Source organism: Thermobia domestica, chromosome 17 (assembly GCF_964235325.1).
Source record: "Thermobia domestica chromosome 17, izTheDome1.hap1.1, whole genome shotgun sequence".
Lineage (NCBI taxonomy): Eukaryota > Metazoa > Arthropoda > Insecta > Zygentoma > Lepismatidae > Thermobia > Thermobia domestica.
Genome location: NC_137470.1, coordinates 11,456,452 through 11,468,997, shown reverse-complemented (window position 1 = coordinate 11,468,997; position 12,546 = coordinate 11,456,452).

The window sequence follows — 12,546 nt, the reverse complement described above, 5'->3', positions numbered from 1 at the left end:
AATTGCAAATGGGTCCTCGTTTACGCGACAACGCTAAGTCCCACGTGGCTAGGATGCCTCAGGACACCATTTTCCGCCTTGGATGGGAAACAATATTGCAACCACTATATTTCCCGGGTATTGCACCGTCCGATTATCACCTGTTCCATTCTTTGGACAATCACCTTAGAGGACGCCAGTTCAAATCCCTAGTAAAAGTCCAAAATGCAATTGATACGTTCTTCGTTTCACGGCCCACCAAGTTCTACCGCGATGGATTCCATGGCCTTCCAGAACGTTTTCAGAAGGTCGTCGATGCTCATGGGGACTATTTTTGATCTTCCTGGTTAGGTGACATATCGATGTTCGAAGGTGGTGGGTGAAAAAGCAACAAAACTTTTCTTGGTTACCTTTATATTTAAATTTAAGACCTTGTATACAGAACCTATCTACACATGATTGATTTTCTTTGAAATTTCACTTAATTTCTCTACGGTTTCCTGACAAAAATATCTATTTATTATTCGTGACTAAAAAACATAGTTATTTTATTACACTGAGGAGAAATAAAACAGAGACCGAATGAAATCCAAATTGAACAAAAGCATTGTTTCTTACCAAATTTTCCATCCTCTATGCCTTTTAAAACACCTGTTAAAGCATATAAAAATATACTGTACTTACAAATCAGTTTTATGGCTGTATTTGTAGTACCTTGTTAAAATGTTTGTCTTCAAACTGTCAAATATAAATCGCAGTAAATTGTGTAATCTGCTGTCACAAAAAAAGTATCCTATTTTTCGATCGGTATAAGGAAGAGATACTATACTATTTTTCGATCGGTATGGAAAAACAATATTTCTCCATACTATTTTACCATAAATTATTAATTGTCAATAAACTTCGTTACTTTTAAATGAATAAAGCGAGATAATTTTACTATGATGTTTTAAAAGCTGGTCATTTGGGGGGCAGGAAAGGGTTTGGGGGGCCTGGCCCCGATGGGCCCCCCTTGGCTACACCCCTGATTAACGTTGTGTGATAAAAGCTGCAGAGCGCCAGTATGTGCTTGTCAGTGTCAACGAGAACTGAAAAAAATGCTCTACAGTGGTGTAAGATCTTAGAATGTATGTGTCGAGATCTTAGAATGAATTATTCGAGGAAGGTAGTGCTTGTGCGCGCGAATTTGGTGTTTCCGATAAGTTAGAAGAAAGAAGGAAGGCAGTGCCGAAAATATTCTTTGATGAATCGGCACAAGATAGGCGATTTGCTGGCCCTGTGGAAGAATTCGAGATCAAAGTGCTGTTGCCTATCTTTGACTCCGTAATAGTAAACATAAGGGTACGCTTCGAAGGAATGAGGGAACGATTTTCGAAAGATTTTCTTTCTTATGCCCGTCAATGTTACGAACCACTCCTCAAGAAGAGGTCATCAAGTAGTTTCATGATTTGCACTTCTGTATGCAGACGATTTATCCAGGTACTTTCCAAGAGAAGTGTTGATTTTCAGAGACACTTTTCAAGGCAGAATTTCAAATCTTGCAACCCACGAAGAAATTCATTTTATTATCGAATCTGACTTCAGCTCAGCACATCCAAATCTTTGTCCAGTTTACTTTTAAAAGACTACCACAACGATATAAAAAGAAAAACTGTCAATACCCTCCCACTCGTCAACAGGACATTGACCAGTGGGCCAAACGGTCAACACCCTAATTTTCGGTTTATGGCCGTTTCTGCGGGTATGCATGCTATAGATGGTAATGCATAGGGCCTACTCGATGAGCGACGGGGCGCGACTAGGGATTTTGCCTAGCGACAAGCCATTTTTACGCCACTGGTGATAGGCATAGCAGTAATAATTTATTTTTTACAAATTTTGAGTTGCGTTACAAAGTTTCTACGAAGAGTAGTACGGAATAAAGCCTCTAGGTTATCTGTGGGTAATATTACTTTGCCTCGGAAACGAGAAGAGAAGTAGATTTTCAAATCCCAAACGAGGCGAGAAATTTCACGAGCCCCTTGGATAACATTAGTTCTCTCGGCGTGAGCGGTCCCGGGTTCGATTCCTGGTAGGGGCACTCGGTCGAAAAAGTGTAAAAAGCTTTTTCAGGCCGCCGTCCTGAATGATGTTTTCCTGGTTTTTCCTCATTCACACCAGGCAAATATCGGGGTGGTACCTAAAATATTGGTCCAAGGCCGCTTCCTTCCTTCCGCAATCCTCTTTTCCTACTCTTTCCGCGGATAATGTGATAGCCAAGGGACGTCATCCCTCATACGTGACGGGCTAACATGGTCATGGATGCCGAAAGCCCAGAAATCTAAATCCTAAATCCTAAACATTAGTTCGTTCAAATCTTAAATATCACTGTTTGTTTAGTGTTACACAGTTCATAGTATAAAAAAATATAAATTGATAATATGAGTGTAGGAACAAAATGAGCATTTCTTAATGTTTAAAGATCCGCAAGTGATTACACAATATATTTCAATAATAAATATATTTAAATGTTGTTATAATACACCTTTCGCGGACTTCTCGTGATACAGAAGGATTCCGATAATTCTAGATGAAATTGAAAAGAAAACCAGTTGAGAATGCTCGAAGAGCATTACCACAATGAAGATTTTTGTTTTCGAAATTTATATGAAACTGTATATTAAATTTATTTGATTAACCCTTTAGTGTGCTGCTTTGCAGATATGCAAAGTTTACTTTGAAATTGTATTGCAGCACGTAGTTTCTAGTTCGGACATAAAAAAGCAGGTTTGCGTATCAACTAAGATGATCTTCCACCACGGCCGGCTCGATGTGTTCTTGTCCCCAGTGATGCTAGATCCTCAAAATAAAATTTCCCTCGGGAATGCTCAAAAATTCCCTTTTAAAGATAAAATTTCCCTAATTTTAGTTCACCATAATATATATAATATTTTAAAGAGAGCATTATTGCGTATCTATGGATTCTTATACTGTGCTTATATCTCCACAACATACTTTTGTACTTTTGATCTGTTATTACTTCAATATTATCTTGTATAATGACATCCCCAAGCCAGACCGCCGAAGGCTTGTGGGAAAATAAAGTGTGTGGGATTCTGGAAAGAATGCCACCGTCTTTCGTCATACTGCCGCAGTGTTTAGTAACATAACATTTGTTGAAAGGCTAAATTTTCCTACATTTTATCTCATATTCTAAAATCTCCCTTTTTCTCTCCATAAAATTTATTTGCTAAATCTCCCTACGCCGCGAGAAATTTCTCTCAATCTAGCATCACTGCTTGTCCCTCGCTCTTAGAACAGCAAGGGAAGGGGACATCGAGTCGGTCGTGCTTCCACTAATGAAGTTCTGAATTTCCCGCTAGATGTCATAGTAAGCCAGCGTTGGACTCCTTGTCTTACTTGGTGCACGTGGAGTTGTCATTTTGTCATCTTTGAGCTTTCTTTGCTCGTTTAGGTGCATACATTTTGAACTGTTGATTTTTTTCTGTGTTAGATAGAAGTTTAATGAGTAAAAAAGTGCAAGTACGCTGAAAATTTGTCGCGTTTTATTGGTTTTATCTGTTTTTAGTGGACTTCCCAGATGTCAACGCGCAACTCTGCATAAACCCTATATGCAAACACCATAAAATGTCCCATAGACCCCATAATATTTGCATTATTTTTTTTAAATCCGTGTTTCCTACACCGAAACCACTCCAATTAAAAAAAAAAATCAGCCTGATTGAAAAAAACTGCGCATTAAAGGGTTAAATTCAATAGATAATACAATATAGGTAATTATATTAATGTAAATTATAATTGTCATAAAATAATTAGAAAAATATAATAGAAATTGTAGGCAATTAATTAAATGAAAAATTGTAATGTTATTTAAATTGTTTAAAAATTGAAATAACTATTTACGCAATAATTATTGAATCTATAACCAGTGTTGGTATTGAATGAATATTGGTATTGATCAACACCAATATAATCTCTCTATGACTTACAGTTCCCGAGATATGGTTCCTTAAATCTCCGGAAATCGGTCATTTTTTGACCAATATCTCGGGAACGGTAAAAGTGATGCAAAAAATTCCATCACTTGCTCAGGTAGTTTTTGATTCTGTATCGAATGGAGGGCTCAAGATTGAAAAAAACGCAAATAATACACAGAAACACGGATGAAGAATCACACTAATGAATAGGAAGTAGTAGTCCATAGCAATGCTGAAGCTGAAATTAGGAACGAAATAATACAAGTAAAAAAAAAAAAATGGAAAGTCTGACTCAGGACAATAAGTATGGGGAGCTACGCAGTGGTTTATTTGTGGATTTTGTAGAAGGGGAGAATATTTATAAAGAATTGCTACTAAAACATGCAGTTGAATTATTATACTTTAAAACAGATTATGTAGCCTATGAAAGGGGGAAAATATCTTTCCAGGCTGGGAAGACTGAATTAAACTTAGAGACAGGGAAGTTAAGACTTAGAAGGGGGGAAATTCCCAGGCTTCCCTGGCTACAAATAAATCCCTGGAGCTACGTCAAAGCAATCGAAAGATTTGTGACAAGAAGACGAACAAAGGGCGGACTTTATTTTCATTGTTTTTACAGATTTATTAGGTGGACGCGAGTAAAATATTCGTCCCAGATCGTCATTTCTATGAAAGCTACAATGCCTAGTTACAGGGTCGGTTCTAGACAATTTGCCGCCTCGTGAAATGACATCGTTTCCCGCCTCCCTTTCTCCAGGAAGAACAAATCAGAAAAGATAATATTTTAAGTAGTTTACCCCATCATGAACAACGAAGGGGAGGGAAAGCACATTCGAACTCAGAAAGGCCTAAATATTACAAATACAATCTCGTTGTGTCTGTTTTTTCTTTAATTAATGATCTATTATGTTATTGAAAGATAAAGCAAACACACTTGTAGAGGAAAAATGGTAATCCTTTTTACAGAACTCAATATCGAGCTTCAATCTCAATATATCAGTTTGCAATTCCAGTGCAATCAGCTCTTTTATCTTTATTTCTTGATTTTCCTTCTAAAGCTATTTTTTTTAAATAAAAACTTGTTTCTATCTTCAATGATAAGGAACTAATTCGTGACAAAGACAAAATACGTAGTTTTCATATCAAAACTCTGATAACTAACTAAGTCGAACAGGTGTTTGCTACTGTTCGAGAATTGAGTTCTTGTATTTGAGAACAATCAAGCAATTCATGCGGAGATTTGTTTGACGATTTGCTTTAGCAATGTCCATGTGACCTTAAACGAATGCAACCTAAACATGATTTATGAATGTAGTACAGTGAAACCTCCCTTAACGGACACCTCTGTAATTCGGACACATTTTTTGTCCCGGCAAAAATATATGTCCCCTTATGGAACAAAACCCTCCCTTTTACGGACACTCTCAGATACGGACGAGAACAGTCCTTTCTTCCCCCAGACGTTTCAATAACCTCAGGAATTATTCTCGGTACTGCGATATATTATTCCTCACAGCGTATCTATCATGAGTCTAGACGTGGTGAACCATCAAACAGAACGGCTTCAAGCTGAACTTGAAATTATTCTTTTTTTGTGCCCGCAATAAACTGCTTTCTGGTGGAAATCCTACAAAATCTGCAATACGCGATAACACTCATGCAGGGTCAGTCGTATGGCCAAGAATTCTATGCGGACTATCTTCCCTTCCCTAACAAAAGTCATTTTGCCTCTGGGCCTTGCATCTTTCCCAACAATTTCATAGATAACAAAACAAACATTGTTTGTTTTACAATAACTTTTTCAACGAGCAATGTTTCTTCTCTTATTTATTTATTTATTTATTTTTTGGAAAAGCAACATTTTATTTTACTTGTGATACTGGAACAAGTCTGGGTTGGAGTTTTCCCGGCTTCCTTTTTCTCTTTCTCTAAGAGGATATTCTTTGTGATTTGGGCTGGGTCAATAAACATATGCACTCCCATATGCCTTTTCGTCCATTCCGCCAATGAAAATAAGGCGCCAGTACACAAACGCACACACACACACATACATGTTTCTTCCGCAACCGTACTGAGGATTCTCAGAGGACACTTGCTAATGAGTTTCATTACCCTTGTAGAGGAAAAAATATACATTTTTCGCTAAACAAAAGAGTTTAGCCGATTAGTTGGTTCCTACGCATCTTTTGAGAAGGTTCTGAGAATTTGAAATAAATTAGAAACGCTAACAGAGTGATGACTTGTACTTAAGAAAATTAACATACACGCATTATCTTTTGCAGTACCTGTATACGAATATATTAATACATCCCCCAGCAATATTATTTAACGGAAATGAATTTCTCCTTCATCCCTACTAATAATTCAAATACTTACTAAATAGAGTATTTTCATATTGAATATTACGTACTTATGTTCATAAACAATGTATTTACTGTATATTACAGCACACAATTACCGCTGTGAGAAATTAAATTTCTGTAACCTTTCTGTAACGGACGCCTCTCAATATCGGACAAAAATTCATGTCCCATTGGTGTCCGTTATTCTGAGGTTTCACTGTATTCAAATATAAGGTCAGTTTAGTAAATTTAACTACCATCATTATGAAGTCTTTTCCAACCAGAAATGTTTATTTTAAATAGTATAGTTATGACAGTCGTTGTCACCTCTTGAAACTTAACGTCCCATACAAATACATGTATTGCACATTTGGTAGAACCGGCACTGCCTTGTTAATCAAAATGGTCACCATCTGCAAGCACAGAATATTTTGCAGAATATTTTGTCATCGCTCAGCTAAGGATTGAATTCCATGGAGAAATAAGTTTGAAATCGGCGATGCGTAGAGTTCCTCAACCACACATTGGACCGTCCACGGGGCTCATTTTGTAATATTGTGTCACTAGAATACATTTGAAAAACCAACCGCGAATGGTTCTTGTACTCACCATTCTTGGCCCAAGTGCAATGTTGTTTTTTTTTTTTCGGATTGCTCTGCAGAATATCCCTGTTTGAATTCGTAAAAGAAATCACACGAAATAGCAAGGTTACTAGAGAACAGGTTGCCTCGAAACACTTCGGTTTTCGTTTGGAGGGAGTCGGTGAAGATCGTAATACGTCACCCGTAGACCAAACGCTTTGAAGACATTTGAGAACTCTATGATCATCTTACAGTTTTAAATGCACTAAATAGAATTAGAATGATTATTTTACGCAATAATCCTGGCGTAGTAAAAATTAACAAAATACAAATACTGTCGAAAATGAAGAATTTATTTTAAGAACTTTTTTTTTTTTTAATGTGGTGTTGTATGTACTGATGAAATGCTGAAGACAATGACCGAAGACAAAGATGTTCTTAAGTCAAGTGTGCTCCATTGAGACACAATCAGCAATGGAAGAAGATGGACTGGCGTATATAGCAGGTTGGCTTGCAATAATAATAATAATAATAATAATAATAATAATAATAATAATAATAATAATAATAATAATAATAATAATAATAATAATAATAAAGAATATGCAAAAAATACACCCTCATTTAAGTAATCAGTACAATAAAAATGTTCCCGTTCATCACTCTTCACCATCATCGATTCAAAGCAGTGGCGTAGCCACGGGGGGCACCGAGGCCAGACCTCTCAAATGATTTCCCTGGACCACCGAAATGACCAGCTTTTAAAACACCATCGTCAGATTATCTCGCTTCAGTTATTTAAAAATAACAAAGTACGTATAATTAATAATCGGTAAATTATTTACCGATCGAAAAATAGTGTGGTATCTCTTCTGTGTAAGGAATGACCAAATGCAGAGCTTGCTGCCACATTTGCTACAATCGATTGATCCAGTATTCCTGTGCGGATCATGTCCAATATGAAGCATTAAAATATTTTATATAGGCCTATTTTAAAATAATTGTCAATCTATGCTAATACGAGAATTTGTATGATGTTTTTAGTCAAGAATAATAAATAAATATTTTTGTCAGGAAATCTTAAAGAAATTAAGCGAAATTTCAAAGAATATCACTCTTATGTAGATAGGTTGGGCTTAAATTGTAATAGTTATGCACAAAGGCATAACATTTGGTCCGAAGCTATAGTTCTTGGTTAAGCATAATAAAAACTACTTGGTACATAATATTTATGGGGGAAAAGCAAAAACCAAAGCTTTAAAAAAAAAGTGTTTTTAGTTTCCGTCCGCTAAAAATGTGCGGTTTTTTCAGGCCTCAAAATCACTAACTGTAACGCTTTTTTTTTTTTTTGCTTTGTAAATTGTAGCTGTCTCCCCCCCCCCCCAAAAAAAAATGACGGGCCTCTCCTAGATAAGCCTGCTGGCTACATCACTGATTCAAAGCTTGTCTTATGGCCATCTCACACAGCCCACTGAAGAGTGTTTTCGTGTGTAAAAGATATGCAAGAACAGTTTTCATTTTACCATGGAAGAACAGTGCGTTTGGGAAAAGATGCCATGAAATGTCTAAAGAGGATTATTTGTGGGAGTAATGCTAATGTGAATTCTGAAATAGTGACTACATATGTGCGAATGAGAACATATGCCAGAATTATTTTTTGAATAGTTTGGCAAAACAGAAAAGTGTTAAGGTTTCTGTAAAAAGAGAAGGAAGCTCTTAGGACAAACAGGAGAAAACGCTCAGGAAACTTGTCCAGTGATGTAAGGTTTCTAACAATAGAATATTATCGTAAAACACAATTATTATTATAACTTCTGTTCTCGATCATTATTCTATGTAGTAAATTACAGACACTTAAGTTTGATTCTGCATGCAAGCAAAAAAAAAAAAAAAAAAAAAAGGATTTTACTATGTAACATTAATTCAGTATAGGACTTCTCACGCGATTACCCTCTTCCTTTTTCTTAAATGGAAAAAAAAACAGACGATAATTTTTTTGCGCGCTTCACGAGTCTATAAGTGACGTCATTCCGGGACAGCCTATGACCGTGCAGCATGGCTAAGAGGCAAATTGTTCTCTAGTAACCTTGACGAAAAGTGTGTTCTTCATGATGCTCTCTCATATGATCCTTATCAACAACACATTCTCTCTGGCATGCACAGTCTGGGCATGTGGTGAGTTTGTTATATTAGATACGAAACTTAGTCCCTCCCTGTGTTGTGGTGCTGAGGTGAGACTCCCATTAGACATAAAAAAAACCACTTCATTTGCACCAACTTAAAATATGTAAGAAAATTTTTTTTGAGATAGTGCTAATTTATTTTTACCTACTCCAAAAAAAATTCTCAAAGTACACTTTTTTCTGTTAATCGCCCATGTATGTTCATCTTCTTTCTTTTATTTTCTCCAGTTTAACGTCCCACACTTATGCCGTTTAGGCTAAAGGAGACGATGATTAAGTCAAGTTAATGATGACGCAAGAATTGGTGGAATGATAATGTGGGAGGAATCGGGAGGACCCCGAGAAAACCCACAGATACGATGTTATTCACCACTAACTTTTTTGGCCTGGGGTCGAATCAGGGACCCTACGCACCAGAGGTGAGTAGTCTACCATTGAGCTATCATGCCCCTCACACATATCTTTATCAACAATAGTCCATTCTTTCATATTATATTTCAACACTAGTATATTCATCAACACTAGTATCTCTCAAGGTTTAATTAACTTCACCGCCTTAAGCACGAATAACGTTCCTAATGACGAAATTGAACTAAATTAATCGCTTTCCCTAAATCTCAATTTCTTGATTTTCGTTCATAACCAACTCATCATCACCATAGCTGTTCTGCCATTATTGATACGTCACTTGCTTCCATGTTCCACGGTGTTCCACTAACCTCTTCGTCTTCACGTACGATTTTTCTGTTTTAATATCATCTATTAATTGTAGTCTCCTTCACCCCCTCCCTCTCTTTCCTGCCACCATACCCTCTACCACGTTCCTCATAATACAGTTCGTTCTTAGTCAATGTCCCAACCAGTTTCTTCCTCTTCTTAATACTGTAATATTTAGAATTGTTCCTTTCTCCTTCACCATTTCAAACACCTTCCCATAAATAGTGCACATCTGTTATAAGGGGTGTTGAGCCTGTAATTTTGTTACAAAGTCACATAATTACTCCGTTTGTTATTATGACTGCCGTAAATGATTTCCAACGACGGCCATATTGGATTTAACGAACTTCCAGACTGAATATTCTTGAGGATTTTTTCAGATTTGCTTAGAATGTGCTCAGCATCATTTTAATGCATGTTTCATTTCTATTCCAATTTGTTCAAGGTTAAATTTCTTTTTTTTTCATACGTTGACTGGACTAAAATACTTTCTTTACATTTGATACAAGCGCGTCTACTGCTAGATATTAACATCTGATTATTTCTGCTACGCAATGAAGACCGTGTGCAAGACAAGTCAGGTGGACTAATTTAGGATAGGACACAACGCTATCTTCAATTATTCTATACAACATTTTATTATACATCTGCATTTACAAAGGGTGAGTCACTTCACTTTAAATATAACCTACTTTCTTGTGATATACTCTCAAATATGTTAGTATGCAGCAATAAAATTCGGAAGTATGCAGTATCCTGCAAAGTTTACGAAATATGCAATCACATAGAAATTTACTCAAAATATGCATTTATAAACATCAACACATGCGTCTCAAACGAATTCTTGCAAGTCTGTCGTAAAGAAGAAAACATTTTCCTTACTTTTCTGCATGTTGCTATAAATATGCATTTTGCATACAAATCCGGGCTGTAGTGATGGGACTCCAAAAGTAACACTGAGGTCTATGGCCAACACAAGAAAGAATGCGTTTCTCCCGTTTCTCCTGTGTATTTAGGAACGGGAGATAACGATTAAAGTGACATGTTCAAGCTACACAAGTTGATATAGAGTAGAAAGAATCGAATGATCGAAACAAAAGCAGTTTGTACAATGTGCACATATTACAATGGCCATCGACTTGCAGTGATAACACAATTCAGTGGTAAGGGAGTCGAAGCAGTACTGAATGAGTGTCTGGAATGCTTCCGGTTCGATATCCAGGTATCCCGCTCTGTAGAAAGCAAATCGAACCATGTTGCGGAACGGGGGAGCACAGAACTGATACAGCGTAAAGCAGTGGCGGCGGTTGGACGTTAAAAGTGGGGGGCAAGACATGATCTGAACAATTGTATATCAATGTTAGATTTCCTAAGTGTTTCTAACATTGTTTGATGAAAGGTTGTATAACTAATAGGATACTATCTTTTTTCACTTAAAATACCGCATATCGTATTTCTATTTTATTAAGTAAATTCATCAGAGCAATACAGGTAGGTATTAACCCTTTATGCTCTTAAACAACGAAAGTGTAAGAAGAGATTTGAGTTCTCGCTCATGAGCATCTTAAAATTCTGTCTGGAAAATTGTGTGATTAGATTATTTAATAAATATGCAAAATAAATAAATAAATAAATAGAAGGGACAATATTAACCATAGTAATGAATAATGACGCTTGTTTTGCAGAAGTTATATTGAAACTAGGAATTAATGAACAACTTATACTTTTAATTCCACACATGCCATTAAATAAATGCTTTTACTCTTAGAAAATGAAATACAGTAAGTACTGCAAGCATATGCTACGACATTTAAAGAAATATGCAATTGCAACATTAATTGCTTTGAATTGCAATTAAAACGCAATTTCTGTAGTTTTCTTAACTCCACGCGAAGACAAATAACCAATACGTACTCATGCAACGGCAAATATATGGCACCATTTTTTCTATGAAACCTATACATACAACACCTTGACCAGGGTCCACATTTTGGAAAATAAGTGAAAGTCAGGGAGAGGTCAGAAAGTAAAAATGTATCAAGTGAAGTCAGGGAAATGGTAGATTGGTCAGGAAAAGTCAGGGAAAAATCGATTTAGGTCCATTGTTCAATTACTGAATTTATGAAATAGGGTTGATTTTTTACTGTTAATGGATGCAAAATGGAAGCTTTCGAAGCAGGTAGACGTGCTTGTGTTGAGCTCCCGAAGTCATTCAACCGTAGCACAATGGGAATATCTATTCAAGTCTGGAGGCTTCGTACAGGAGTCTTTAACATAGGCAATCGCGATAAGTGTTGCAATCTAATGCGCAAAAGACAGCCGTAGGAAAGTGCAGTGAAAGTGTTCTTTGTTGGTGCTATTATTGCTGTATTGTTGGTGATTGGAGGTGTGGAGATGAATCCAGGTCCCTACACCCTGGATGATGTGATTAAAAAACTAGAGAAAATGGAAAAGAAGATGACTGACCTTCATGATGACAATAAGGAATTTCAAAACAAGTTAAGTAACTTGTTTTCCGAACTACAGGAGTTGAGGGAAGAAAATAAAAGACTGAAGGAGGAAGTGCTACATAACCGCCGGACAATTGATAAACTTGAGAACTACTCTCGAAGAAATAACCTTCTCTTCACTAATTTAAAAGTGAAGACAAATGAAACATGGGCAGATTGTGAAAGTGTGGTGCGGAAATTGTGCGTGAACAACTTCAAATTGAGCTTTCGGATAGTGATATCGAACGTGCACATCGCTTAGGGAAAGGAAGTAATAG